Raw genomic sequence first — 8018 nt, 5'->3', positions numbered from 1 at the left:
CCCTTTTTGTCTATCAAGTTCTTGACTCCAGCAATTCTGTCAACTTGAAAACCAACACACACACACACACACACACACACACACACACACTTTAGTCCTCTTGTCTCATCAACTACTGCCCCAGTTCTGCAAAATTCATGGAAACTATCATTTATATTTCTTGCTTCCGATTTACCTTCTCTCGTTTTCTCTTGAACCCACTCTAATCAGACTTTTGCACCCATCACTCTACCAAAATTGTTCTTGTTAAGGTTACCAATAATTTTCGTCTTGCTAAATGTAACGGTTGACTTGCTAAATCTAGTGGTCGATTTTCAGTTCTTATTCTTTTTGACCTATTAGCAGCACTTGACACAGTTGATCACTCCCTCTTCCTTGAGGTACTTTCTTCACTTAGTTTCTTTGAAATCATACATTCTTGGTTTTCCTCCCAACGAGCCTCTGAAATTTAGCTTCACTTCAAGTCCAAGCAAGCACTAAAATGCAGAACATCCTCCCCAAACAGTTCTTCCTGAGAATCAGCTATCAGCTGAACACGGGGAAATATTTTCTGTCAGATGAGACTTGTGCTGTCTGCTCACCTCCTCGCTTACTCAATTTCTCCTTAAAAGTTCCCGTTAGCCCTCCCTGTCAAAGAAAAGCCATTGTTTGATTTTGACACACTTGCAGAGCCTGAGGTGGCAGCATTCTCTATATTGCAGCAGTATCTGAATAGTCTCTCCCTATCCAAGTCTGAATTTGACAACTTCATTCACTGTACTTGCACCCAGGCATCTAAGCAATCCTGGAGAATGCTGTGCATCCTGAGAGATGGCTGCCCTACAAACTCAAGACTTTTTTCACTCCCTGCCCACTCCTGGCAAATAACTTTCTACGTCACTCAAAAAAGAGAATGCATTAGATGGGACAGGCTCCCATCTGTGCACTTCCTTATAAAATCTAGTTTTACCAAGAACCCCCGACCCTCCTATCTCATCACCCTCCATATGTAATTCTTATCCTCCACCGTCCCCCAGGTGACGTCTGGTCACCCTGGCCTGCCTTCAGCAAGAATCCTTTTAGGCCGGTTTAACAAGACTCTCCCCTTACCCTTGATGTTTCCTCCTAGTAATTTCCATCCATTGACCCCACCCTGCTCCTTGGCTACAAATTCCCACTTGCCCATGCTGTATTCAGAGCTGAACCCAATCTCTCTCCCACTGCAAAATTCCATCACATTGGTCCTTATACCCACCAGGATAGTCACCAGGCTTTAAAAAGTATCATTGAGTATTTTTTTTCTTAACAGTTCCCTTAACTCTTTATCACACCTACAGTCTTACCTATTTTTTTCTTATCCCCCATACTATGTTGGAAAAATAGACTCACCTCCATACCTTCTACCCTGGTCTAAAGCTGATTTTTCTAGCTGTTCCCTGGACCCCATTCTCTGTCGTTTTCTCAAGGACCTCACTTAAACCAGTATTCTGCTTTTTTCCCTATAGCTTCAAGACTACCATCTCCATTGATTTGGCCCCATCAGCATATCAAATATATGCAGGTTTCTCCCATATTAAAATCTTCCCATCCTACCTTCTGACAGGAAACTGCTTTATCTCCTTCACCTACTTCATAGTCAGTCCTACTGAGTTCACATTGTCTTTTCTTCTCACCATTTATTCGCCACTCAACTCTGCAGTCCAGCTGCAGCCCCCATCACTCCACCACATCTGCTTTGGTGAAGGTCATCATACCCTTCTTCTTGCTAAATCCAATGATTCCTCATCAATTCTTTTCATACCTCTGCAGTAACAGACCCTATTGACTACACTTTCCTTGGAACAGTCCTCTCTCATGGCTTCCTCTGGTCCTATACTTTCTTGATTGTTTTTCTGCCTCTTTCTGGCTTTTCCCTCAAGTCATGCTTCTTGAATATTGTCATGTTTCTGCATGGTTGTGTTTCTTGAGTAGAGGAGGATGACATGCTAAGGAATGTCTGTCTCCTTTTCCCCAGAGCCAGTTGCTCCTCACATTCCAGTGGTGTCAGACCTGGAGGTTTAACGGGTTCTGTTCAAAGGGTAACAAAACTCTCTCAGATCCAAATCCTTGCTTATAAGTTAGGGACCTTCCTCTTTCTCCTCCTCAGAGAACTTACTTATATTTCCAGGGATTTGTGTACATTAGGGAGATCAAATTTCTTTCCCTTAGTATGGCAGGTGACAGGTAGGCAGCATGTAATCTATATAAACTCTCAGATTCATAATTTCCAGGTTCCTCTCCTGTGATTTAAAAATCAAAACAAAACCCTTTGCATGAGCAGGGTTCATCCGACTCCTATCGTGTTACCTGTAGAGTATTGGACATAGAGAACTAATACAATTATTGCTATAAGTAATAATAATAATAACTCCAATCTCTGATCCAGAAGCTTTGTGTTTGCTTTTAGAATAATATAAATAAATATAGATATTAAAAACTTGGAAGTCTCCTCTAGCTCTAACCATCCATTAAATATTGGTGTTCTTTAGACTCATATCCTATCCCCTTATCTCATTCTACTCCTACTGCTTGGATAATCTTAATTTCCAGGAACTCGATTACTATCTATAATATTGATGACTTCTAATTTCTGTCTCCAACTTTTCTTCTGAGTTCCAGACACATATTTCCAATTATACACTCAACATATCTATTTCCTTGTCTCACAGGTGCTTTTTCTCTGCCTCATCCTTCTTCACACAAAAGCCCATACTTTTTCCAGAAGAAACAACATGTGCTCAAGTTACATGAGAAAACCTGATTGTCATATGTGACCTCTTGATTCTGCTTTCTAAATGCCACCTCTCATATCCTGGTGTGGGCCATCATATCTTGTTTAACCCTTTCTTGATCACGCTACCCTATTAGGTCAGTGTCCCTTCCATGTGCACTGTCAGAAGTTCCTACTTCTATGTAGCACTTATTGATCTACTTTATAATTACTTGACTATCTCAACTGCTAGACTGTATTCTTCTTGTGAGTAGGTACTCACAAGAAGAATTTTATTCAGTGTTGCACATTCTCTTTCCCTCCCCAGACCCTGGCATAGTGTCTAGCTCTTACCGTGGTCAGTAAATATTGGTGAGTTAATGAATAGGCTCCAGTTATAGTTCTGCTTCTGATTAATTTAGCAATCTGAGATTCCTTTAAGATTATAGCTAGAAGGAATCCAAGGGATAGCATTACTAAGTTACAGCCTTTAGTACTTCTGGTGATATGGCCACCATGATGAGCAAGTGGATTTTATAGTTTTAGAACTAAGTTCATTAAAGTTCACTGCTTGAATAGCTTGGTGTATCACTTCAGAATCCACAAGAGCCAAGCCTTATCTTCGATCATACAGAAGCTAACAGCTGATTTATATATGTTCACTCATTCAAGATATATTGAGCGTTTAACTATGTTCCAGGCACTGTACCTAGGCACTGGGAATAAGCAGTAAACAAAACAAAGTGATTTCCTTCATAAAGTGGGCATGAAGTGGAGAGAGATAGACAGTATAGAAGTGTCATTTGCTAAGTGCTGTGGAGAAAAATAAAGCAGAGTAAGGGGGATGGAGAATTCCAGAGAGAAAGGAAAGGAAGTCTCTCTGATAAGGCAATATTTGAGCAGAAATCTGAAGGAAATGAAGAATAAAATGTGTTTATCTGGGGGAAGACCATTCTAGGCAAAGGAATAGCAAGTGCCAAGGCCCTGAGGGGAGATGGCATTTCACGTGTTTGAGCCAGGTTGCTGGTGCTGGGTGAGAGGAAGAGAGACAAGATATGTACTTAGACAGGTGAGAGGAGGGGCTTTTGCTTTAGATCATGTAGGACTTCTAGGCCATTGTAAGGACTTTGGCTTTTTCTCTTAGAGAACCATTGAAGAATTTTGAACAAAGGGAATGGTGTGATCTGTTGTTCATTTTTAAAGACTCCTGTAAGGATTGCTGTGTGGGGAATAGAATGTAGGAGGTCCAGGGTGGGAGCAGTGGGATGATTGAGTTCTTTATAATAGTTCAGGTAGGAGAGGGTTCGTTGGATGGTAAAGCCAGATAGGATATGCTGATGGATTAGATGTGGAGTATGTTTGAAAAAGGGAAGTCAAGAGTGATTCCTAATGGCTTGAGCAAATGGAAAAATAGAAATGGCCATTTGCTGAGCATGGGGAAAGCCGGTGGAGTAGTTTTAGAGATATAAAAATCTGGATGTTTTAAGTTTGAGATGCCTGCTATACATCCAAATGAAGATGTTAAAAAAGGAATTATATATACCAGTCTAGGGTTCAGAGTAGAGATTCAGGCTGGAGATATAAATTTGGAGTTATCAGAATATGAAAGTAGTTAAGGCCATGAAGGATGTTAACAACCCCTCTGACTGCTACCCGCTCTATCTGTGTAGCTTGCTCCCCGTAGCTGTCTAAATCTAAAGACTCTTGGACCCCAATACAAGTCATTGATCCTAAAGCTTTTCCCCTGTACCTTATCACCCTCATATCCTCACATCCCTCCTTAGCATACTTACCCATGGTCCACAGTTCATGGTCCATCATTATAATCACTCTGGAATATCCTCTCAACAAATTTAACCCTCTTTCCCTCCATAGTATAGAACTAGAAAAACCTTAGCCCTGTTTAATTCAATTTTCTGCCGGCTGCATGCTTGCATCCATGCAGATGGACATTGCTGGAGAAATACCTACCATTCTAACTAGTTTCACTAAAATTCATGACCACTAACCCCAAGTAGGAACATACTGCTGCCCGGTAATCTCGCTACATGTTTCAAGTCTATTCACTCTATTGCTCTCCTGGACCTCTATTTCATTACTACTCTCCTCAAACTTCCAATACCTCCTCCATCCTTCACTCAGTTGATGACCTTGACCTTCTTATTTCAATGAGAATATCAGAAATAACCAGAAGAAAACTTTTTGCTCCCACCATGACATTTATGTTCATCTACTCCTCCTTTTCTCATTTACTATAAATGAGTGCACGTTCCTATCTGAGACCTCCCATATAATTGCACACTGAGTTACTAATAACTATTCAAAGTCATCACTCTAGGAATGTCCCCCTATCTCCTGGATCATTACCACCATCATACAAACATACAGTGATATCCCTCATTAAAAAAAAAAAAGCCCCCATTTGACCCCATATTCTCAAGTTAACACCTTATTTCTCTATTTCTCTGCTTTTTTTCAGCTTTTTTTTTTTGTGGTAAATTACACACAACTTAAAATTTACCATCTTAACCACCACCACCATCCATTTCTATAATTTTCATCTTGTCAAACTGAAATTCTATACCCATTAAACAATTAACTCCCCATTCCAATCTCCCCTCAGCTCCTGGCAACCACCATTCTACTTTCTGTCTTTATGATTTGACTACTCTAAGTACCTCGTATAAGTGAAATCAGACAGTTTTTGTGACTGGCTTATTTCACTTAGCATAACATCCTCAACGTTCATCCATGTTGAAGGATGTTGCAGAATTTCCTTCCTTTTTAAGGCTGAATAATATTCCATTGTATGTATATAACACATTTTGTTTATCCATTCATCTATTAATAGACACTTGGGTTGCTTCCACATTTTAACTATTGTGAATAATGCTGTTACAAACATGAGTTTACAAATATCTCTTCAACATCCTTTCAATCTTTTGGGTATATGTATACCCAGAAGTGGAATTGCTGGGTCATATAGTAATTCTATTTTTAATCGTTTGAGGAACTGCCATACTGTTTTCCACGGTGACTGTACCATTTTACATTCCCTCCAACGGTGCACAAAGGTTATAGTCTTTCCATATCTTCAGCAATACTTGTTTTCTGTTTTTGTTGTTGTTGTTGTTTATAGTACTCATCTGAGTGGATATGAGGTGATATCTCATTGTCATTGTTATTTGCACTTCCCCAATGATTAGTGATGTTGAGCATCTTTTCATGTGTTTATTGGCCATTTGTATATCATCTTTAGAGAAATGTCTGTTAAAGTCCATTGCCTATTTTTTTATTGGGTTATTTGTTTTTTGTTGTTGAGCTTTATGAGAATATCTATATTCTGGATATTAATCCCTTATCAGATATATGATTTGCAAGTATTTTTGCAAATACCCACTCTGTGAGTTGCCTTTTTATTCAGTTGATAGTATCTTCTGATGCACATAATTTTAAAATTTTTATAAGTCCAATTTATCTAATTTTTCTTTTGTTCCCTGTACCTATGGTGTCATATCTGAGAAATCATTGTCAAATCTAATCTTGTGAATCTTTTATCCTCTGTTTTCTTCTAATAGTTCTGTTGTTTTAGATTTTCGATCTATTTTGAGTTCATTTTTGTGTATGGTGTTAAGTAAGGATCTAACTTCATTCTTTTACATGTGGATATCCAGTTTTTCCAGTACCATTTGTTGAAAAGACTATCTTTTCCCCCATTGAATGGTCTTGGCAGTCTCATCAAAAATGGTTAATTTGGGGGCTCTCTATTTGTAATGCAGGAGCACCAGGCCTGGGACTTGCACCTGGGTTTGGATATTCCGGAAGAACCGCTAAGAGGACCAAAGGGGTGAGAAATGCTGTTTACTACTCACAAGGCAGGGAAGCTTCAGCAGTGGCTGGTCGAAGCTACAGGAATAAAGCTGCTGACCAAGTGCAAGCAGAGTTTTTTATGCACACAAGCAGAGGGAGGGGCAATCTCATTGGGGGAGCAGCCGCCGTCTCAGACGCAAGGGAGTGAGATGTGCTGCTTGGTTACAGGAGTGGATAACGTCCTTGGAAGCAGGCGCTGCTGAAAGCTCTTTGTGTACTGCCTTCCCTGGCTGCTGGCTGGACAGCTATCAGTCTTCTGAGTATATGGAAGGGCTACAATATTCTGTTTCACTAGTTTATATGTCTGTCTTTATGCTACCACTACACTATTTTGTTTACTGTCACTTTGTAGTAAGTTTTGAAATAAGGAAGGATGAGTCCTCTGATTTTGTTCTGATTATTCTGGCTGTTTGGAGGTGTCTTGAGATTTCATATGTGTTTTAGGATGGGTTTCTGCAAAAATTATCATTGCAATTTCGATAGGGATTGCATCGATCTGTAGATCACTTTGAGTAGTATTCGCATTTTATCAATATTAAGTCTTCCAATCCATGAACATAGGATATATTTCCATTCATTTGTCTATCATTTCTTTCAGCAGTGTTTTATAGTTTTTTTTGTACAAGTCTTTTGCTTCCTTGGTTAGGTTAATTCCTAAGTATTTTATTCTTTTTGATGCTATTGTAAATTGAAATATCTTTGTAATTTACTCTCATATTATTCATTGTTAGTGTATAGAAATGCAACTGATTTTTGTGTGTTAACATTACATTTAATACACTACTGAATTCAGTTTCTATTCTGTGACTGCTGAATTCATAGATTATTAGGTCTAACAGCTTTTTGTGGAGTCTTTAGGATTTTCTACATGTAAGATCATTTCATCTGCAAACAGAGATCATTTTACTTCTTCCTTTCCAATTTGGATGCCTTTTATTTCTTTTTCTTGCCTAATTGATCTGGCTAGACCTTCCAGAACTGTGTTGAATAGAAGTGGTGGAAGTGGGCATTCTTGCCTTGTTCTTAGAGGAAAAGCTTTTAGTCTTTCATCATTGAATATGATGTTCACGTGGGTTTTTCATATATAGCTCTTATTATGTTGAGGTAATTTCCTTCTATTCCTTGTTTTATGAATGTTTTTATTGTGAAAGGGTGTGGAATTCTGTGAAATGCTTTTTCTGTATCAATTGAAATTAGCATGTGTTTTTTCCCCTTTATTCTATTAATGTGATGTATTACATTGATTGAATTTTGAATGTTAAACTATTCTTGCATTCCAGGAATACATCCCACTTAGTCGCATTGTATAATCTTTTTAATATGATACCCAATTCAGTTTATTGTTTGGGGTTTTTTTTTTTTCGAAGATTTTTACATCAGTGTTTATAAGGGATATTGGTCTATAGTTTTCTTGTAGTGT

This window comes from Pteropus vampyrus, unplaced genomic scaffold (assembly GCF_000151845.1).
Source record: "Pteropus vampyrus isolate Shadow unplaced genomic scaffold, Pvam_2.0 Scaffold203, whole genome shotgun sequence".
Classification (NCBI taxonomy): Eukaryota; Metazoa; Chordata; class Mammalia; order Chiroptera; family Pteropodidae; genus Pteropus; species Pteropus vampyrus.
Note: the sequence above shows the minus strand (reverse complement) of the source record.